General features: G+C 29.7%; 1 protein-coding gene across 4 annotated transcripts in view; it reads left to right on the plus strand.

The window, feature by feature from the left end:
- The window catches only part of LOC128991846 (uncharacterized), a 208,890-nt gene that overhangs the window by 110,529 nt on the left and 73,381 nt on the right, over positions 1 to 24,980 (plus strand). For 3 of the 4 annotated variants that reach the window (XM_054415058.1, XM_054415062.1, XM_054415061.1), the window contains exon 3: positions 2,443 to 2,479. The exons of the other annotated variant lie outside the window; for it this stretch is intronic. The gene's annotated coding sequence lies outside the window, so the exon portion shown is untranslated. The remainder of the gene's footprint in view (positions 1 to 2,442; positions 2,480 to 24,980) is intronic. 4 annotated transcript variants of the gene reach the window in all.

A 24,980-nucleotide genomic window follows, 5' to 3' on the forward strand; every position in this document is an offset into this window, starting at 1 on the left:
TAAGAGTTTTTTGTTTAATTTAGTTTGTAGATTTTTTTTGTTTTTGGGTATCGTAATGCTGTAGGAAGAGTTAACACTGAAATATTTACAGGGTTTTTATAAAAAAAGCAAGTATGCTCTACAATTATAGAAAACAAGTTTAGAACAATCATTTAAAGAAGGTGCATAATACAAAATTCTACTTTTACTATTATAATAGACGTGGACTTTTGGTGATAAAGGATATTTTTGTATATGTATTTACATTCCGAAAAGCGCAGTCTGTCATAAAAAATATTGTTGTCTTAACAAATATATTTTACGAAAATTCAGTAGTAAATAATATGCAAATAATAATAATACTTTATTACCAACCAGAATTCAGGTAAATTCGTTTTACAACAGCTTATGTAATCTGCACGTCTAGTCTATATTCTTGTCAATAATATATTTTGGAATGTGCCTTTTTAAACTTATTGACAGCGAAAAATATATTACAAATACATTTAAGATAACACAAACACTTTGATGATACAAAGAAATAGTTCGTAAAAAGAATTTAAATTTGTTATCCGAAGGGCCAAACAGACATTGACAGCGATAACTATTGGTTCTTTGGCAGATATTACCACATTTTGTAGTAAATTTGAATTTGTAATTTTAACATAAACATTTGATTGAACATCAGAATTTTAAACTTTTAAATAAATTTAAAACACATTTGAACGTTTTGCAAGGTTTTGCAAAGATCCTAAGCTGCTTATAATGCGAAGTACTTACTTTAAACATGAAAGTTGATATGTTCTCAATAGCAATCAAAAGCTTCTAGATATTTGAGCCAAAGCAATATCACTGCAATATCACCAATATATCAGTTTAGATTCCTTCCAGCTTTGAAGATCTTTTTATTGATTTATTAACTAGAAAGATCTTATTACTTTAAGTCTCCTGTGAACAAAATGTCATTGTAATGTAATCTTGTGATCCGATCAAATGCTCAATAACTAATTAGCAAGAGTAGTTGCAGATATTAAAATGCGATAATGTTTTTGGTTTTGTTAAAATTATACTGTTCCTTCAATAAAATCATACTTTTGTAACATATTTTTGACGAACAGCAAAATCTAAAAACCTGAAGAATATTATTTTTTCATTAAAAATATTATACAGTATTTTATTGTACTATTACCAGATTGCTTAAACACAATATTGCAAAGATGTTTTATGTTCCTTACTGCAGATAACATCTGTCATTTCTCTGATCTGATAGTAGATTAAATTATAAAACCAGAACAATTTTTTAAATTGTTCGGTTGAAATTTAATGTTTTATAAATTTTAAATTATAAAAAACTTAATGCATAAACTTAACTCATCTTTACTATGTATTATTTAAGTGAGAAAGTTTGGATGTATGGATGAATGGATGTATGGATGGATGTTTGTGAGAAGGGAACGCGAAAAATACTGGTCGGATTGGGCAGAAATTTAGTGTGATGATAGCCAACAATCCCAATTAACATATAGACATATTATTATCTCAAAAATCCTTTCGGGCTCCACCCCAGTGGCTCTGGAGTTAACCATGTCAACCTTATGAGTATTCATATTTAAAAGGAATAAAATAATTTTGTCAGCTGTTTCAACATATACCGTACGAAGGACGGGTACTCTGCTAGTATTATATACCGTATGAAGGACGGGTACTCTGCTAGTATTATATACCGTACGAAGGCTAGGTACTCTGCTAGTATTACATAAATTCTTTGTACAATAGAAACAGTTCTAAGATTCAATTATAAATTTTTAAAATAACTTAACATCACTTTGCTAAGATAGCTTTAAAGGATTACTAGACCATTTGAATTCATAAGAACATTTTCTTTGCTAAAACGGATCAATAAAACCACAATTTAACTTTTACCAATTGAATTTGGAAAGCTTAAACTTTTCCCATTACATTTTCTCAAAATTCTGTTCTTTATAATGAGCAAGATAATTTAATTTACTTTCTAGAGGAGTTTTATTGAAAATAAATTAAGAAAATCAAATATAAAAAAATTCTGTAAAATAGTAAAATTTATACAAGTTTAAAAAAAAAGGAAGTTCTAAGCTAGAAGAACTTTCCATGTTAAATGCAAAAGACTATTATCACTGATTTTAATTTAATATATTTGCTTGAAAAGTACTTTATTTAATTGACTGTTGTCAACAGAGAATCTAGGAAAATATTGAAAGATTTTCTGCAACCCATTCAATTCCTATAGGCTAGTTTAAAAACTATAATTTATAAATATAGTATATTTTTACTAATACAAAATTTTTTATATACTAACGATAACAGATTATTTCTCTACGTAAATGTTATGCTATTAAACCAATTTAGCTCGATTTGGATTGTGTTAGAAACTGAAAATCTGCTATTAATAGACATTTTGTGATTCAAACTATTTTTTTGTTACAGAGTCCAAACGGAACGATGCGATTTTCCCAGATTTAAGGTAATGTCATATTTCAGTTAAATGCTATCACAATTATCTCCCTAGCTGTAATTTGTACATAAAAACCAAACGTTCCCTACTCATATGCTTGTTCCTCTTAGGTTTATATGATTACTTATAAATCAGTTTATATTATAGTTCAGCATATTTAATCAGATGATATTACATAATAATGCGACAGTTAGTGTATTACTTTTATTGTTTCGTTAATTACTTCCAAAATTATTAACAGAAAAAAAATAAGTATAAGAAACTATAAAAGAAGCTTTAAAATTAAAGGTTGCTTGAAATAACCGTAATTGGTTTGATCTTGATCTTTGAACAAATCATTAACCCGAAGTTATGTGCTGAATCGACCCCTTGTACACCAGGAACGCACGCAACAAGGAATGTTTCACACAACAACCTTAATACTGTTTATGTTGTTGAGTGGTGTGTACGGTTAAGCTAAGGTTTACAAACAATTCTGTGACATAAACTGATTTATGCAATTTTTTGATGGATTTTCTTAATTTTATAGCTGAATGGTTAGCTGGACGTAGTTTTTAATTTGTATTTTTTTTGCACATTCAAAAAATAACTGAAACCACTTTTTCTGTTGAAGAAAGATTTTTTATTTCTTTCTTATGAACTAGCTTACAGTCCAATAGAATAAATTCCCCTCCTTTTAATAGCAATAAAAGAAATGCTGCCAAACTAAAAAGATGTTAAAGAACGAATACCATTCAGTTAGCTTACTTAATATATTTTCTTAATAGGAATAGTTATGTTTGCAAGTTAACAAAAAAATGTTGCACATTATAAATCCACTCTCTTATGAAGCATGCATACTATGTAAAGTTAAATTAAGAACAAGTTATAACATGTTATTATACAAGTTATTAACATAGATATTATAATGAGTTATATACGTAAATTAAACAGAATCCATTAGAATTTCTTTATTCCTTAAAAATTGATTTAACCTACTTGCTGAATAAAATCTCAGGGCAGTTACTGCTTACTTTATAATAAAGGTGTATATTTAAAATGTATTTCAATTCTTACCTGCTATACTATAATTTTGCTATCATTCTGCTATGTTGATCATTTTTAATTGAACTTAAAGAGTGTATTCCATCTAGTTATTGAACAACATCTTTCTGTAGGGTTATCATGTATACTGTATTTAAAATGCATTTTAAACTATTCCTGTTATATTCAGGCTGAAATCAATTAATGATGAAGTATTTCAAATACCATCAAGCTACTAACTTCTTGTTACAATTTCATTACTACGATTGGACTCACCATTCCTCCAGGTTTTTCCATCTCGAACATTTCTAATTGAGCCTTCACTTAAGTGTTTTTAACATTTCATATTATTATAAATCTATTTACGGGGGCAATATTATGAAATACCTTTCCCGAGACGATTAATTAATTTCAAACTTCTGCGGTTTTAATTTTTATTTTTAATTAGCCTTCTAAAAGGCATCCTCTCTAAAGCAAGCCTCCGATATTCTCTTTTATAAACTGAAACCTCTTAAGTTGATTGGTGTTTAAAGATATTTCATATTTGATCTCGTAAAAACAAACATTTAATGTAAAAAAGTATTTATCAATCTTCACGTGATAGACTTCAGGTTTTATTATACGAGGGGAGCGAGCTGGTCTAGTGGTAGAGCGCGGGACTTCGGTCCCTGAGGTCCCGGGTTCAAATCCCGCCAAATCACCAATAGATTTTATCTAAGTGATAGTCCTGCAACCCCCATCGATCTCTATTATTAATAGAGATTGATGGCAACCCCTAGGTCTAGCCTGAAGTAATGTAAAAAACAATCCTGGGCTGACAATGAGGAAAGACTACAGTGATAGAAACATATTAGAATCTCGTTTTTATCGTTAAAGAGTCTCTTGTTGGGTTGTGTTTTAAAAAGAACAACCCGTAGTAGACTCAAAGTTCCAACTGCGATATTACTATAGTTTTTTAAGTAAGCTATGTAAAACGCTTGTTTTTTCTCAAGAGACGAGTAGTAGTGATGTCAAAAGCTTGCGTTCTCATAACTACTAAAATATTCCTTATTCCTCTGTAAGTGCCTTTTAGCGTTGTTAAATTATATTGATATAGGTTTTAATTTCTTGTAGTATAAGGTCAGCTTACTACCCTAATATTATTCGTGTTTTATTTGTAGTAAAAATATTACCAAGCAAAAATAAGTAATTGTTATTCGTTAAATTTACACTTTTGTGGGATCCAATCTTCTACACAATTCACTGAGAAAACGTACCAGCCAGTTTCATCTTTTGAATTGACTTTTTAATTTTAAAATCATCATTATGAAATTAATTTTAGTAGACGAATCTGCTAAAAACTATATCTCGAATAGTTCACAGCTTAACAATATACTTTTCTATATTCATCAAATCGCAAACCATGTATCATTGACTTTAGAGTTTGCAACGGTCACTTTTGGTGGGTAAAAATATAACTTTTCTCCAGTTATCAATCATAAACGTGTATCCAGCACAAACAGTAAATGAACGATGGACTGCCGCAAACACTGGCTTTGTGACAGTTCGCGACGTGATGACATACTACCTGAACTAACTGAAAATACTAGCTGGTGCCAACACGGTAAGATCAAACATTTTGTTACATCTACATCATTATGTATGTAGAATAAACAACTAAATGGCAAAAACTATCAAATTGAATCTGTATAGGTAAAATGAATGAAGTTGAATGGATAGGTTACACCAAGTCCATCACAGGGTAAGTAATTCTTTTACATAGGTGTAAATATTTAATAAAATTATAATTATATTCCATAACAAATATCAAGTCTCATAAAATTTATCAGTTACAAAGATTGGCCGTTGAAAAAAAATTAATGATATAATAAAATAGATGTAAGAGGAAATGTTTAGAAGGGAGAAACGTCAATATGTGAGTCAAGCAATACTCTATTTAATTTTTTGTTACATATACAAACCATAATTTAAATGGTTAATCCAACAAAGGCTAATTGTTATTTTGATAATACTTTTGAGTGATGATTTTAATTGAATGAAGTTCAGTTCACGGTATCTATAAAATATGCGTTGTTCTCATCAATGAACGTCCTTTCCTAAAACCCCGTATTTTACTTTTGTAGCATTGTAACAGTTTTCACAACCAATGTACAGATGCAACATATCAGCTTTTTTAAACCCATTTAAATAGCAAGAACGAAATTTTAGAGAGACTGCTTCATGGGATATATGATATAAGATATGAGTTTCAAGGTCTTAGTACTTTAAACTATATAACTTGAGTTTAATAAGAACATTGATATTTGCATTTCCATTTAGCATCTACACATAAATGATACATTTATTTATTATTTGAATTTCAGTTCTTAGTGTTAAATTATAAAATAATTTTTTTCCTAGCAATTCTTCTCTATCAAACTGTTAATTGAGTAAATTACAGATTTTATTAGCTGAATATATTCTTACGTAATACAGTGTATAATTACGTTAAAATATACGACAGAATTACACAAAAATACCAATTTTTTTAGGTTTATAGTCTAAATGTAGTTTTGACGACTACGGGGTAGAGCGATTCCCTTAGTTAAGTCACCCATTATTATTCATTCATAATCCAATAAACCACGGTTGTGGACTCAAGGTTTACATGCATTTTGATGGAGACTGATTAAATTGATTATAACTAGATCAACTTCCTCTAGAGATTGTACAAGTACAGTCTTGTGTAGCAGAAATGTTTATTTTTTCCTTACTAATTTACACTAAATAGTTAGTAAAATATTTAATAAAACGTCTGTAATTTTAACATGTTGATTTTAATCAGGCAGTCATAAACACTTTCTTACAATGATTACACTTTTTATTAGACAGATCTGCAAACAATAAGAGGGTGTTTTTCGTAAATTTGTAACTAACTTTATTTTTACAATTAGTTGTATCCTGAAAGAATAATATTTTATGTAACTAGATTTCTGCCTGGGATCAGTTTATTGGACAACGGTTTTGCTTTAATACAAAACAATTTTTATGTTACAATATTAAACACTGATTAACTTTCATAGTTTTTAATTTTAATAGGTTGATAAAGTAGTTGTAATATGAAATAATCCTAGTTGTTATAGTAATCACTTTCAATTTTGTAAAAATGTATTTATTTCGGGTACAAATGAAGACACAAGTTTAAAATATACATAGCCTATGCCATAAAACATTTAATCTAATTTGTAAAAGCAACACAATCCAGATGTTTAATTTTGGTTTAAATTAGTTTTGTTATACAATTAAATGTTTTCATGGGATATTTTTATACATTTTTACGCAGCTTAGAATCATCAGTCGAAACAAAATAATTCACTAGAGTAATTAGGTTTTTAATATTTTAGATAAAGCAATATGTTTTCTTTTCACACCTGCAACGGCAGCTTGACGATTCCATTATCTCCAAGTCAGTCACACTTGTGAGCAGAAATTGTCTCAAAATTTGTCTTTGTCAACATACTATGTTGAACAGACACGCGGTTATAGAGTTTAACAATAGGCAGATATTTAGATTTGGTGATATGCCTGAGAATATATTTTTTTAATCGAGATTTTAAAATAACATTAACTTATAAAATTAAAAATAATATTTAAATCGAGTGAAAAATAAAACTCTGTCAACATATTTAAATCACTTAAGACGTATGTAACATTATTTAGTGTAAATGTGCAATTTATCATGTTAGAAAATGATGAACTATATTGTAATATTGTACTTAAAACAATGTCCAACTAGCTATTATATTCTATTATAAAGCAAACTGATATTAAAACTAATTTTCCATACTTAAATCCAAAATATCTATTTCCGTATCACAACACAGCACAAACACACGCACAAACAACACAATTACAACACAAAAAAGAAAGTTACAATGGATATTGATAAATCATTAACTTATTTACTTATACCTGAGTAAAGGTGTTTTGCAGCTATGTTTTTAGAATTAAATGTGAATCCCTACAAGCCCCATTCACTGTTAAGCCCCTTTCATTCAGTGTATCAAATTGAAAAGATGCCACATCATTAACCGCTTGGATATGAACTGTTTTCAAATAGTTTCCTCTCATATTGGAGCGAGTTTTTGTCCCACAAATAAAGAACTCCAACTCTATCGCAACGTGTTCATTTGGATTTAAAACAGTATTTAATAATTTTTGTTTGACCTTCCTAATCTTTTATGGTTTCATGGCCCAGGTAATGTCTGTATTTATCTTTCAAACGCATTTCTTATATGACTCTACGCATTATTTGCCATTAATGTTACGATTTTGATTTGTAGTAGGAAAATCAAGAGGTTTAGATCAATCTAATCTGTTATAGATTTGTTATTCACATAACATTAGACACATTAAACAAAATACAAAATCTAATTTCAATTTTAACTATCAAATTACATAACTCCATTTTTCAATAATAGTCAGTAATAAAATATTTCAGAGTCTACGACACTGGGGATCTGTAGTTGATTACAAACAACACTTTGAGTTCAAAGCGCTAATTATAAGAATGATGATAATAATTAGAGAACAAGTATAACTTAGTTTTAAACGATTGAAACTATGATCAATAGATCATCACCAGCATATCCTTAATTAAAGAATAACTATCTTAATATTGAATTACAAAATGTATCCTGGTGCAGGATCTAAGATTCATATACCTAATCTAACTTCTTGATTAACTATTATATAAATTATACTTTCTATTTAATATTTAAGACTGAAATTTATTATTTAATTATTGGAAAATTTATTTTAGCTGGAAGATAACCAAGAGGTTCTGCAGTAACTGTCACAACAGCCTTGTATAATTTGATATGATGGTACAGGATCAGAGAGCATTAAACTAAATTAGCTTAAGTTCCAGCACCGTAATTTACACACAAAGCAGGGCTCTGGCAATCTCAATAAGTAAATCCACATGTGTAGTTTATCAAGTTACTAAGTGACTAATGTATTCTGGAGCAAATATGACCACTCCAACCCACGTGATGTTATTAAGTTTTAGCTCTATCTCTAAGACTACATACCCTAATGAATGATGGATGGAAATTGCCATGAGTTTTCATCTCTTTGTTTAGTTAGGTTGTTTATATTAGTTTGGGTAGTGTTTATTTATTTACAAATAATTATGTAGTAGTACCAGGACCACTAGCACATGCAGTGTACGCTTTGACAAATTATTTTCCACAATTTTATTTATCGGTTTAAAATCCTGGCCGTTACGAAGGTAATAAATGTTAGCTTTTATCCCAACCCCATAACACTTTTTTAAAATCAAAATAACGTTGCTTTTGCTTTAAGGGCCACAAATAGAAATATTCTACTATCATTAAATAAATGCCCTACTAGGCTTGGACAAAGCTACTTCTTGTCTTAAAAATCGGGAGAACGAAAAAGAAAACAATTTTATAACCTTATATTTGCAATGTTCTCTGTAAGCAAATGTACAACAATAATAAAAAATTGACTAAATGTAACACCCCCCAATGTGATTTATATCGTATTTCCCTCTTACATTTGGAAATAAACGAAATTAATATAGTAGGGCCGATTCTAAGTACCTCAAAACAGATTAGCGCATTTTTCGGTATAAAACTTAACTTGAGTACCGGTATGAATTATTGTCGTTCAGAAATGCATTCGTAACAACTATGAAAAGAACCAAAACAAAGCATAATAATTATTTTCTGTACATGTAGTTTATCAATCGTCATATTGTTTTGCCACAACGCTAGTGTTTGCAGCAGTCCATCGGTCATTTACTGTGTGTGTGCCTGATACACATTTGTGATTTATAATAGGATGTTTTTTTATTAACCAAAGGTTTCACCAGCGGGTATGTTTTGTTCCTTAAAAGTAAAACAATAGTTTTATACCAAGATTGGTCTGCAGTTAACTTTCCATGTGTTATCCCAGTTCCTAAATAATTTAATATTCACGAAACTCTGATCTGTAGAATAATGAAAAACTTAGACCTATATTCATACTCTAGTTGAGCTTGCAAAATTAGCACGTTGTGTCTTATTTACAATAAGATCCCAATAACATTAAAACTAATAGCTAACTATGAGCTGATTTTATCTTAAGAATCACGGTAGTTATACCTATTTCTTTTTGGGTTGCTTAAAAGAATTGCCCTGTATTTATTTACATCGATGTACAGGCAAGATAATGTGTGCAATACACAGTAGTACTGTACTAAATAAAACACTATTAGTAACAGAAACGTTAGAATCTATATACTTATTCAATACGCAAGCAGGTTTTTTGTGAAAATTACTCCTCCGAAACTACTGAACCGATTGACATGTTTTTGGTGTCGTTGGATAAAGCGTAACGTGAAGTTGTGCAGGAAACTTTCTTTTTAGGGAAAAAATTAGAGATTGAGGCCCTGTGGCTATTTAAAAATTCTCCTTAAGATTAACATGGGAAACAAAAACTATTATGAAACTCCAGCTGTTGTCAGTAATTAAAATTGAGAAGAATAACATGTGTTAATTGTAAACAGTCAACAAGTTTGTTAATTTAACAGTTTGCTACAAACATTTACTTACTTGGTTGAAATGAAATATTTTATATTTGAATTGGGGTTGGCGTAATTATTACAATGGAAAAAGCGAGAGTGCCTGAATAATTTGATATACGGTAGTAAAAAGAAAACTGAATTTATTAATAACACTGTGCTGCATTTCTTAGTAATCATTGAAAGAGCCGATTTGCAAACTATGGAAACATAGGAAAGTCATAGAACTCCACCAAGAGGAAGAAATAGAAATAATGTTTTTTTAGAATTTATAATCGTTATTATGGACAAACGAATGCAACTATGACTAAGGACATTTGTAGAATACACAATAAAACAAGGTCAGCTTTTGAAAAATTATAAGATATTTTCAAGAATTTTTTGATTACATCGATCTGTTATGTACATCTTGAGTATTTCCATCTTTAAGTCAAATCTTTTAAAGTCATCAGAAATTATGACTGTTATTCATTTTGAAATAACGCCTGTAATACTTAGCAATTGCTCGAATTCGAGCAACAAGGAAACTAGTCTAGCCTATTATCAAACTCACATAGTACTAAAATACAAAAAAAATTAGTACTAAATTCGTTTTTTATTTAATTTTTCCTCTGTAGTTTTATAAAACACAACCAATAATCACTCCACATAGTATAAATATGTTTTTTTATTCGAATTGTCTACCTGTAATAAAGGCAAACAATCACCCGTGATAGAATTATTACATTATTTGCATTTCAATGACAAACATTGTCATTGAAATGCAAATAATTACGGGGGCAAATAATTCTTCTTATTGTTAACATAACAATAAGAATTGTCAAAATAACATCAAACAATGGTTAGCCAATAAATCTGTTTGACATTTGAAGCTGTTGCCACAGTGAGACTCAAATTTTATTTTAAAGTTCAATCGGAAGAATAAATAAAAATAACGCATTTATTTGAAAATTGTATGTGTCTAATGTAGCAGTGGGCTTAAAGGTCCAGCTAGGTAGCTGGAATCTACGGAATCTACTTAAAGGTAGCTTTATTGCAGTAGATTCCGTAGGTATTTTGTAACCTTTAAAAGATCTTTTATGAGGGTAGAAGAGTGGTTAAAGTGCACCTTTTTAAAGTCTAAAGGCGTGGGAGCAAACGTTCAAAACCCCTTGAAAACTTCGGGGTTCTATTTTGATTGTTTAAAATTCATTCTAGTGCTAGGATAATGTTCACGTTTGCATATTTACTATGATAATAATATTAATAACTAGTTACTAAAGCATTAATTCACCATTATTCACATTGTAAAAGGTATATTGAAAGCACATCTTAACCATTTATTTTTGCCTCAAGGGAGTGTATGCCAATCGCTAGTTAACAGAGTAAAGTTAGAAATAGTAAAACTGTTATAAACTAATCCCTGTGATTAAACTGGTTGCTATAACCGTACTTAACGTCTAACGTTAGGGGCTTTGTAACCAGAAGTCAATTGACCCTTCACTTTAAAATTACAAATGTTTCCGTCGTCGGTTGTCAGAAAAACAAAAGAAGGGTTGACAGAGCCAGAGGAAATGTTATCTTTTATAACTTCAGACCAAAAAAGCCATTTAATTAAGATCATATTCGCTGTAGCCCATTTAAAAACATTTGAGTAAATCGTAAAAATGTGCTATCTTTTAGCAAACTTCTCATATAGGGAATTTGTTGTATTTTTTGTTGTTGTTTACCAAGAACCCAGTTTATTGCATTACCTGTAGCAGCAAACCTGATTACTTTGTGAACCTAATTTTATTTAAAAACAGATGATAAATATAAAACTAAGGTAGTATTTTAGTGAAAGTTTAAATCAGGCAATCGGAAATTCGAATAGTCTCAAGTTTTTTTGTGACAAGGGAATTTTTTTAGCTGTTTATGAGTCAAAAGTAATGTCAATTGAAGTGTCCCATCATTGCTTAGTTAAGGTTATATTAAGGAGATCATAATCATGGAAACACACAAAAAAACTCATTCAAATTATAATAATTATATTTAGGATGAATTAGCCAAATACAATAATCCGTAGTAAACGCTTCACGTTATTAAGGCCTATTGAACACAAAAACTTAAACACTTTATAGAACACAACTATAAAAAAGGACGGAACAGTCTGCACAACAGATCATCAGTTTACGTGTCCTACAACCTGGTAAAAGATTTTCTCGCTTTGTACAATGAACACGCAATTTCTAAAGTTTTCAAGAGTGTCACGTTATGGATTGATTACCCTGAAGTACCTTTATATATTTAAGGCTATATTGCCACCTGTCGAAAAATACGTTTTTTAAACTGTTGGTTTAACATTTTTAGGTATTACGAAATAACTTAATACTATGATGCCTGGAAAATTACATTGTATTGTTGCATTACTCTTTACACTTCTCAGGAAGCTATATAACTGTTTTAGCTTATCCAGTATTATATTTTACTCCATTTTACTATAGTACTAATACAATGTACAATAACAGATTAGAATCAGTTTTTTTTCTGTTTCATAGAAGTACACAAACCTTATTTTAGCATATATAAGCGATTTGAACTCCTTAAACTTATTGTTCTCTCCTATTCCTACTGCATTAACCACATAGAAGAGTAGTTATGAGAAGACGTTATGTTAGGCCATTGATACATTTGACTATGGTTACGGTATGTCATTCTACTGTGTATCACAACTTCTGTCGCTTTAAGATGCAGCCCAGTTCAACTAAACTAACAGATTGTGTTTATATACATTACTTTCTATTCCATAGTTATATTGTTAAGCAAAGAAAAAATAGTTTGTTAAAACTATAAAATATTTTATACCATTTCGACCTTTATTGTCTAAAAAAAATAAGATTGGATAAAAATGGGCACTAACAGTGACCCCAGGCTTGTTCAAATTGTTTATTTGAAAAAAAAGGGCTACCATTTTTCTATTACGGAACGTATACTCTGATATGTATTCATCATTGATACTACATAATTACTAACCATGTATAAGATATAAGACAGTTTTACTATCCATTATTTGATAAAGTAAATTATATCTTTGTAGCAGAGCTTGTATACAGTTTATAGTTGAAAAAATGCAGGTTTGATAAGTCAGTATTAAAAAATATATTTATTTACAGAATAGACAAAAATATTTGTGAATAATGTTAAATTAATTAAATTTTCCTTAGAATAGCATTAAATAAAATTTTACATCCGTTGTTGGCTACAGTATGCCAAGTATTAGATTAAGTTGTTTAAAACTTCAACAACATCTCCCAGTAGCATATTCTAATTGATTGGCGACTCAAGGCCGTAGTAGGGCGATGCCGTGCTGAGCGTCAGTAAATTATTAAACTCAGCGAAACTTCATTTAAATAATAAACTGGAATAGTACATTAGAATTTTAAGTGTAAAACCATTTGAATACCCCCAACAGCTAATTTTAAGTCGAATTACGACTCTAAAAAGATCATAAGTGACATTAAACTTTAATCTATTGAAGGGTCTTAATAATCTTTAGCAAGAGGTTATCTTGCTATACCATTTAGTTAATCAAATTTCTGCGATGAGTAAAGATGTTTGATGATTAAAAACAAACATTACAGACCTGAGTTGTGTGACAATATACTACATTGTAAATTTCATAAGGATAATATTGGTAGTTATATAGATACATTTTTACTTATGTTTAAGTTATCAACATAAAAGTGGCATAAAAAAAATCAAAATCAACATTATTTCATGAGAGCTTACAGAACCATTAAAATAACAATAGTAAATGAATTATAATTCGTAAAAATAATTGTATTTGTTTAAAATTGACGGTAATATATCTTACACTCTTCAGACTATAAGTTCCATGGTTAAATGAGAAGCAAGAAGTCAGCTTGTTCGCAATGTAGAATTGCACGACATATGAATACTTAAACGCTTTGTGACTCAGGCTAGAACCGTTTGAACAAGGGAAAAAAACTCTTGTATTAATATTAACAAATTTGGGGAAAAATTTGATTCAGGGCCAATAAAACTAATATTTTGTATTCATATCTTTAAGTAATAATTTATTTTCTAATGTGGAAGTCCAAGTTAATAGTGAGGGTGACTTTTTCCTTTATTCTAGGAACCAAATTCCGCTAAACACCAACTAAGCTATAACACACCATGGTTTAGTGTCCTTTAAAATATATCAATTCTTTGAATTCAATCAATTCTGTGTTCTTAAAAATAAGACTAACACCTACGTTAAACGAAAAAATGATAGGTTTGGTGAGGAGAACCTATGGGCAACCTACTCGTCTAAAAGCCATTCACTAAACTTTAAAATGTAAAACAAAACCAGTTGTACATCGAGTTAGCCTGTATCGTTCAGGCTAATTGCTACGAAATCCAAAGTCATTCTACCAAACTGCGTACCAAGTTACTCAAAACAATAATTTTCATCTTCCAGATAAAAAAAAATGTATAAGCATATATGTGAACTCAAATGCAGATAATAAATACTAATGATTTCACCAAAATCACCAGCTTGTGTGAGAAGACAAAATAAGTTCTTGAATATTACTACTTGAGTGATAACGAATAATTTAATTTAACATACATCATTTAATATTTATTGCAGGTAAAAAATATAACATACATAATATTGTTTTGATTTTATACGTATATTTATTGTAAATAAAAAAAAATTGCTTTGGAAGGGATACCCATGCCTGTTTTATACTATTATATTTATTAGTATACTTCGTGGGTATGGATCAATACAAAAATGAATTCTCTGGAGAGAGAATAATATGTTAACGAAATTATGGGAATATATTTCACAAGAATATTTTATATGCATCCATCAAAATATAAATGCGAGTTTGAAAGTCTATAGGCGATCAAATATTTATTCTCTTTTAACGATCTACCATCGCTCAATGTGAGCCAATGAGTGAATAAAATACTTCAAAATCCATTACGCTATTGAAACTGCGTAAACATGTAATGTGGCTTTCAAAATCAGTAGCTGGAAATATCATCCTGTTACATTTGACGAAGCACTGCTAATCTACTACGCCTTGGAAAAAATATACGTTTTAAAAATCCCAAAGGACAGCTTTCCAACCATTTTACAATGCTAATACTTTACTCACTTCGATTAGAATGACACGTTAAGAAAACAAAATTTGAGCTGAATTTATTAAGAGCATAAAAGACGTTTTTGATATTCTATAGCACATGTTTCGATATAACTATATACTACTATTAGCGTTTCTATTATTACCTTTCATTTCATAAAAGTATATTCATTCCTATTTATGTTAAACGTAGATGAAAACTGAATGAGATCCAGCCATATTACTAACTATGTTAAGATGCATCGTAAATTGGGATCTTTTTTTAAAGCCGACATATGAACAGGGTGAACAGTAAAATTCAGTTTAATCTTCTTACCTGAAGAATTTATCACGAAATAAAAAAATATACTCAAGTTTGCTCTATAAATATAATATAATATATTATATATAATAATAATGTAATAATAATATAATAATAATAATAATAATGTATTATATATTAATAATAATAAATATATAATACATACCATATGTAACGCTTTATACGTTGCAAATGTTAGTATACAAAATCATTCAATTATAAACTACTAATTTATCACTTGAGTAAAAGATAGCACCACTAAATCAGCACCATAAAAGGCATTTGTTTATGAACAATTACTGGTACATACAATTTTCCAACATAGATTTGCCAGGAAATTGGCCTCTCTTGTAAGTAATTTTACACCTTTACACCGGTAACCTGTGGTAGAACTAGTTGCGGAAGTTTGTAAATCACCAAAGGTATGCTCTCATAACGTTAGACGAATAAAATTTGCTTAACCTACCTCTTATAGCCTCAGAGGACGTTCGGGTTAGTTGAAAAATTGAAGATTATGATTCAGATTTGTTGTTCTCTTATGTCACAATAAATATGCATAGGATATTTCAATTTAAAGAGTTATTTTTTTTAGAAACGCCAAAACTGTTAATAAAACTGCATTAAAAAAATACTTCATAGCTACTGATATGAAAATATTGACTTATAATAATACATGTTAACCGACGTGTAGAATAGCTTTGCCATTGACATGTAAATAACATAATAAGTTCAAATTTAGCTTTCTAAATACGTGTAGCAATTTGAGTAAAAACTATAACTTACCTATTTCATAAAACAGGTTTGTTAGAGTTAGATGAATTTACGTTTAAATATATGCAATACCGTACTATTTATATTACCTTCAGTTGGTGTAATGCAATTCATTCTGCAGTAGTGTGCAATATTCAAGAATTTTTTTTAAGTTTGCTAGGTATTACAGAGCCTTCTGTGAATAATACATATCAAAGATCCGATCAAGCAATCACAGGTTGTGAATATTTCAGCAGACTGATCTTCTGAGAATATTCCTCCATAGTGTAAATGCATTATTTATGCATAGAATAAATGTTAGGAAGTATTCAATTGTTATAAAGGCATGATGAATAGGATAAACAGTTGGACTAGTTGTTGGTGACCAAAAACATTCTAGTTTCATCTTGTGTATTGCCTTTCGGATTACTTAATGAATTGTATACAAGAGGTTAAGTTTCCTTGATTCTGTCCAAGTAATCCTTAAGTTACTGGAACAAGGGTATTCAAAAGAATATGACGCAAAGCAAATTGCATGTAGTTTCAATCAAAATGTTATGAAATATCATGTAGAAGCAAAAAAAATATATACGACAGTAAAAGGATGTATGAGTTTTAACATGCTCTGTTTTAAAATTAAGCTGTATACGTTTTTCCTCTTAGTCAAAGATTATTTTATACTTATTATAAATAGTATTTGTGAAACACTACAATTTATCGTTTAAGTAGTAGATACTCGTAATCGTACTTAAATCATACAAAAACCAATTTATTCTTCATCTGGCCAATATTTAGCTAATCAAGAAACTCGGCCAAAACCACGAATTAAAAAATAAATATCGTTTTATATACGTGATACGTTACCTGTTAATTTAAATAAGTTAAAGCCACAGTTCGAAAAAAAGTATCTTACATCTCTTAACATATTTCTCTTAGACAATTCTAATTGCTATAGGATACGGTGATTATTCCTTCACCTGACCCGACAGTCATTTGTCTTACTTTGTCTGATAACAATATCTTCTGGGATGGAACACCGTAATTGCAATGACAAACATAAATTGTTCTTTAAACATATTTTACATCCCAATTTAAATGCAGTCTCTTAAAAGGGTTTCGTTTGATTATAAGTGAATTATATTATATCTTTTCATGTAAAAAAAAAAATATTATAGAGAAGTATTTAAATGAAAATGATAAAGTATGAAAATGATAAAAGCCATGGATGTTTTAATGCAGATTTATATTAATACTAGCAGTTACCTGGTGCGCGTTTCTGCTCTTACTATTATTTTAAATGGTAATTTGTTCTTTACAATCTATATCTTTATATATTTATTAGGTGTATAAATACATAGGTTTTTACTTTAATAAAGTTTTTATCGTTTTATGTTTACATGTTTAATACAGTAGCGGAGAATTTAAACGTTGAGTGCACAGGTATGCTGCATTTGGGGTTTAATATATTTAGACGTATCTAAAAGTAAAATAGTTTTCTGTGCTGCATTCTGTGGAAACATTGTGGCACTATTCCAAATCATAACTAATACAAAATGTTGTGATTATTCATACCAACAGTTGGCGAAAGTAAACAACTGCTTTTAAATTTTATTTATTTGTAAACATTGTAGTTCCAAAAGTCTGTCATTGGACACCATAAACCCTCTGGGGCGGAGCCCTTTTGACGGATCTGCACCAAACTTCACACAAACCATCCTTGAATAATGCTTAATGATGCCTGGAAGTTTCATTACAATCTGTCAAAGCGGTTTCGGTGTCCATAAGGTTCGTACATATATACATACATACATATATAGTTCCACTTATATATTTATAGATTATCATGTTGCTTTTCTAAAAGTTTACACAACACACTGATAGTAAAATGTTTGTTTGTGCATAATATTTATTTCCAAGGGCAAAAAAACAAATTCTGGTAATATTTTACGAGAGTTTTATTGAAAGTGATCAACCATCGATTGGGCTCTCAAGACTTAGAAGGTTCGAACTGATGCTTTCAAACCTACCCAGCAGAGGTTTAAACAATACCTTTCTCCTGGTATTTGAAAAGGTTTTAGCCCCATTCTTAAAAAACATAATTTCTAATGGACTGGCCATTGAATACTACAAGTTAAATTTTCTTCTAGGCGTGTATACAATGTGTATGGTTATCTTGTATTTTTTTAATACAGCGTTGTATGGTTTGTATGTGTTATGCAAGCTGACATTGATTCTAGAGCAAGAATAAACGTGGGTGAAAAAATGAGGAATTGTGAACAACGATTTAAATACCAAACGAGTATTTAACTACAATGTTGTTTATTTAATATTTTAGTATACCGTTTACACCTTGGTAGTGTTGTAGTTTTTATATACTGTATTGATGATCCATGGGCAACAAAATCAATGTAAACTCCTTTTTACAAAAAAAAATACAAAAAAAAACATTCACATATTTATAACATAAACATATTTATTGCATGAGTTTCTAACCGAGCCTTGATTATTTACACGGTGATTTAATTAACCTCTAAATTGTGTGCATCAATTTTGCTCTGCACATATTGTGATTGAGATTTTTGTTGGAAGATGATGTATTCCCTACACAAACTGTACCTATGTACACACCAACCTCATAAGTGTGGACCTGTCACTATGTAAAATATGGTCAGTGGGGTTGGTTAGCATATAATTTACATAAACTCATTCGGGTATGCCTTAGTATATTTATGATTGATTGCCTAATTGAAAACTTAGTATTGCGTGGCTTTGTAGGTATTCGTAAATTATATATGACATCAAGTATAGTGTAATTTATTAGTAAACTAAGTAAGAAGTAACCATCAACAATTTATTACCAATGATAGTTAGATTACAATAATATTTACGATTAATTGCTCAAATTAATACATCGTGAATTATGTGTTCCCAAAAAATAAATCGTTGTGGAACTTTCATAGATTTGTTTTAAGTTAATGTAAATCCATTAAAGTCAAATTATTTCCCTTTGCCTATCATGTATCTTTTTCCTGCCCCCTGTTGGTTTCTCTCACTGATAACAAAATGCTGTCAAAAACTACAACAAAAGATTTCATTTTTGTTTTTGGAATCGGTATCGTATTGAGTTAAGCCTTTTCATCCATACTACACAGTTAAAGTGCACGATTACATTACTTCGTATACAATTTGTTTTTTGCTATGTTATTTGTGTTTAATTTTACAGAAATACACGGTTATCTATTGAGTAACTACAATGAAATGTAATTTCTTAAATAAACTGTGTTCTTTTTCAACATTTAATTGTTATTTTCAGTTGTATTAATAGTTTAAACTAAAATATATGAGAAGTATTGTCAGGATGCATCTGAGTGAGCCAGGATTCGTCAATCATATAATGTTTTGTACAATTACTCTTATGACAGAACTGTGCAATATACAATGGAACAGAGTGGGATGGTATGGTATACTATATGATAGCGTAGGACAAAATTAGCTTAAGTTCCAGGACCGTAATTTACACACAAAGCAGGGCTCTGGCAATCTAAATGAGTAAATACACATGTGTATAGTTTATCAAGTTACTAAGTGACTAATGTATCCTGGACCAAATATGGCCATTTTGAACCCTAGTGATTAAGTTATAGCTTCATCTTTAAGTCAACACACTCTAATGCATAATGGATGTAAATTGCCTTTAGTTTTGGTTTACATGGTAAAGTCTGCATGTAACTTTATTTTCCTAAATGTTTCTTTACATCATGAATTTATGTAGTCTCGGGCTTTTAGACCTTTTGCATGGAGTTTACGTTTTGTTAAAAGTATTCATGGAATTGAAGAATAGTATAAGAAGAGTTAAGTTAAAGAATAGTTGGTTTGTTCTACGAAAACAGTTCGTCAGTGTCCCGGAACACCCCTTAACACCCCTCCTTACAAATTCTTTTTTTATAAATACATATCAAACGGAGTGCGTTTTTGGCTTTTAAACGCCCTAAAATGAGAGAGTACGGTTGAGTTAAATACATTCCTGACTTAGTATACTCAAGAACACTATCACAAAAACAAACTTATAGGCCGGGGGACAAAGTTCAGCTCCTGAACCAGTCGGGACTCGGCACCCGTCATGTGTACACAAGTGTTTGTAAGCCTACAGTTTTTGTCCCCTTTTAAATTTTGTATGTAATTTTTGTGAACTTTGACGCGACCAATTGAATAATGGTTAAGTTTCTTCAAGTTTTGTGACCTGAAGATGATGCTAATTAATGCATTGAAATGTGCGTAGTCCAGTATAGTAGCAAGGGAGTTACGAGGCAGTTACAGGTATTTTAACCTTTTTACAATATTATGTAAAATATACGCTTTAGTCAATTATTAACATAGAAAATAGTAAAATTTTAAGTACTTTGGTTTAAGAGAATTTATCTTGCCCTACTAGAAGAAGCAAGATGTTAACCTGTTCACAGTGTAGAATTGCAGGACATATGAACCCATAAACGCTCCGTAACCCAAGCGAGGATCGTTTAAGAAGAAGAAAAAATAGCTCTTGCATACATATAGCACAATTTGGCGAATAAGCCATTACAGGCATTTTGCAATAATTTTAAATTCATTCGAAATCTTTCACCATTAATATTTGCTGTGTGCAGATAGTCTGGCAAATAAAACACAGTAATTCTGTCGTAGCTCATATGTCGGCCTAGTGGTTAAGTCCGATTTGATTAGACTAGGTTAGGATGTATTCGATTTAAAGAAGCTATTTTTAATTACGTTTTATATTGCTAAATAATTTTAGTATTATAAAAGAGGTTCAGTTATTCACCCACCTTTGATTAAGACAGAGTGTATATGTATTAATATTGAAAGCAAAACAGTAACTGATGTAAATGGCTGCTAAATCTTTTTTCTTCTTCGGTATTGTTACAAATAATTTATTTCTATATCATAAGTTTTAAAACTGTTCTACAAGTTAAATGAATAAAATGACATCCATGTATTTTCATCATATGGTGCTTCATCAGTGTTTTATAATAAGTATAATCATACTTTCAAGTATAATTGAATATGAATTACCTGGATTACTTCCTCTAATTATTCTTATATTTTTTATATTAGTAACCATAAAAAGTGTGGCCTTGTAGAAAAATAAAAAAATGTAAATTTGAAGGATTTTCTACCTAGAGAACAAAATGTTAACGAATAATTAAATACACAAATTTTTACATTTACATTGTTATCTATATATAAATATAAATGTGAGTTAGAAAACTTAGAAGAGATAAAATAAATATTTTTGTTTGCCGTTCAATTATCGCTCAGGATGAGGCAATGAGTGTATAATGTTCTCTAAAATTACTACGGTCTTTAAACCGGCCACTAATGTAATTTGGATCAGAGAATCACTTAAATGGAATATTCATCATCTCCAAGTAATTTGAAGCAGATAAATGTTACACTTATGTAGCTCGTGTAGTGTCAATCATGTACGTCACATTTTTAAACATTAGCACATTAGGCTGTTCAGAGTACCTATCTTCGTTAAGGAAAGGTTTTCAATATCTTTAGTACATTGATAAGAGAGTTTAAAACACTATATCAGGTTATCTTAGAACCTAAGTTGTCAGAGGCAAAGTAGCTGCGTTTAATATTTGATTTACTAAGAACGTATAAGGAAATTGGAAATATTTCCATAATTTCAATCTTTAATACGTTCATCACCAAGTTCAAAGGGATGGAGTTTTTAAACTCCAATGAACTTTTTAATAAGTTTTAATCTGTTACTACTTCTAAAACTTAAAAAAATTGAATACATTTTCTAGCTTAAATCACATGTAAGTATTGCATTTATTTATTACAAACTACATTACGAATTTACACAAAAAATCTGTAAGAGTTACTTTTGTTTGTTTAAATAGAACTTCAGCATAGGCAGTTTTAAATAAATATCGTATTCCAAATGGGCAGAACTTCAATTCATATTGCAAATGTGGAAACAAACTTAATCGTTTTTACCAAGACAATCAATTATTTTATCGATACGTTATTATTTTACTATAACTTACTAACTAACTTAACTATAAATTACAATAAGGTGATAAAGCACATCAAATGTGGTTTACTGTATTAATTGGGATTTTTAATACAATGGAATTTGAAATGAATTAAGCATATGTGGAAAAATTTTAGAATTCTTTTCCACAGCTATTGACAGTAATTCTGTACGTTATTAAATCCCACTTAACCACGCAAATATGTCAGTTAAATATGTGGATTAAAAATGTTTTTCCTGACATAGTCCTTTGTATTGCCATCATAATAATTGTTATTACTTCCTTCTTCACCAAATTCTTCTGCAATTGATAATTAAAGGACACGTATTTTATTAACAGTATTTAATAGTTCTCTAACTTAAGACTTACAACCAAATAATTAATGTTAAGAAAGTTACTTCACTAGCACTTTAACAGGTAGTCTATAATACACATCACAGATTTCTCAGGAAATTGGTTCCCTTGTACGTAGTTTTACGCCTTTTCCACTGATTAAGTGCGGTAGAACTACTGTAGTTGCTAAAGATTGTTAATCGCCAAAAGTATTCCTATATAAGGCAAGTCGAGAAAAAAGTGTTATCCCTCCCTCTCAAAGAATGATTTAGTAAAACATAAAATACAGCAAAAAGAATTATAATAAAGAAAATAAATCCACATTCAAACGTAATGAGACACGTCTAAAATGGTCATTAGCAATTGAACGTAGGTAAATTAGAACTAAGCAATACTTCATAAAAAGTTTCATAAATAACATTAACTAAATGTAGGCCTAATCATGGAAAATCGATAGTTCTGGAATTACAAATTAATTGCAAATTAAAATTAACTCCTTATAATACTAATGCCCCTTGTGACGTAGGCAATTAGTATTTTATACGCATCAAGTTGGTTAAGAATAAATTGTATCGACATTGAAGTTTCGCAGTTGAACCAGTGATTGGTTGACCTGCATTTAGTTATTTATTTTGCAACCACATAAGTGAGGTCCAGAGGGAAATATTTTAAAACTCGATCTTCTCAGATTTCATACTTTAATAGTCGCCATTCGCAATCGTGTTTTATGTAGCTGATTGGATTCCTATTTATACATTTCTAAACTCTTATATTTTATAATCAACCGGAAGATTACAAAATCCTATAATCTTAGACTTCAATACTATACTTGTAATACTTGTAGAGTATTACTTTAATAAACATTGATTTGATTTTCCCTGCTATGACTATGGTTAAAAGTACAGGAAGGGATCAAAGAGGAAAGACTTATTTCAGCCTACCTGATTCAGGAAGCCGACCAAGTGGCATATTTCATATTACTCTGTGCTACCTTGATCTTGGCTTTGGATTCCGCATAAGGGATTCTACCAATTTTCCAATTTCTTAATTATGAGGCATTTATTATACATTTGTAAGTTGATTTCTAATATTTGTACAAGTTATCCAGCTTGTCTTGCATGATTATTATACGAAAAGAAAGGCGTTAGTGAGTTTATGTGTCTGAATTTTTGTTCTCTTAAATTGCAGGGTACGTTATTTTTGGTTTACTTTTTTTTTCTTAAAAAAATAAAATAAAGGCTGTAGATAATATACTATATTTTATTTCACAGGTTTTTTTGTTTTTACTAACAAAAATAAAAAAACTGACAAAACTAAAAAAATTAGCAAAAAACATTTGTAAGCTTCCAATATTTTATAAATATATATTTTTTTTAATTTTTATTTATAACAAAATAACACTACGCTCTATGACACTACATTGATTTCTTCTTCAAGGTAAACATTTAGTTTTAATACTTGTTTAGCGGCTAACAGGTATAAAACTATGTATGCCTATCGACGGTTTCCATCACCAATTTGTCAATAATAATTAACATGTATTTACAATAATTTAGGGTTCCTTTGTTATTTATATTTATTGCTTATTGGTCTACTCTTTAAAACATTATATAAGATTTAAAATAATAATATAAAGTATAGTTTTAACTTGTTATAAACTAATATAATGCAACAATCAACTATAACAGCCAATTATCAATTAATTTGAAGGTTAAATACTAGTGAAGCACAAAGTGTTAACGCTAATTATTGAATTAAATATACCAATTAAATGCATTAAAACTTGTTTATCCTACTTAATATTATAAATGAGAAAGTTTGGAAAGTATGGATGTATGTTTGTGACAAGTAAACACGAAAAATACTGGCCGGATTGGGCTGAAATTTGGTGTAGTGATAGCTCACATTATCGATTAACATATAGACGCACTCTTATCGCAAAAGTCTATTCGGGCTCCGCCCCAGTGGCTCTGGAGTTTCCCATGTTAACCTTATGAGTAATCATATTTAAAAGGAATAAAATAATTTCGTCAGCTGTTTCAAATACACAAGATGGTTCTACGATATTGAATAGCATTAAAAAGCTAAGCTATCGTAAGCTATGTGGGTAAGCTGCGGTTTACCAACAGGGTGTAACTATTTTATACAACAAATGTAAAGATAACAATTTTTCTATTTTGTGTCCTCTTTCCGTTGCAAAGCACGGTTACAACAGCTAGTTTGTTAATAATCTAATCTAAATCAACCTTTTACAAGGTAAAAACATCTTATTTCAGTTCCTTATTGACATTTCACTAAAATCCGGTATTGACATTGTTTAAATAATTTACCTCTGATAGCTTCCTGTGATAGACTTTATATTAGCTTACCTCAATGG

Source organism: Macrosteles quadrilineatus, unplaced genomic scaffold, assembly GCF_028750875.1.
Source record: "Macrosteles quadrilineatus isolate MER2022 unplaced genomic scaffold, UCM_ALF_1.0 Scaffold_4__1_contigs__length_99947679, whole genome shotgun sequence".
NCBI lineage: Eukaryota > Metazoa > Arthropoda > Insecta > Hemiptera > Cicadellidae > Macrosteles > Macrosteles quadrilineatus.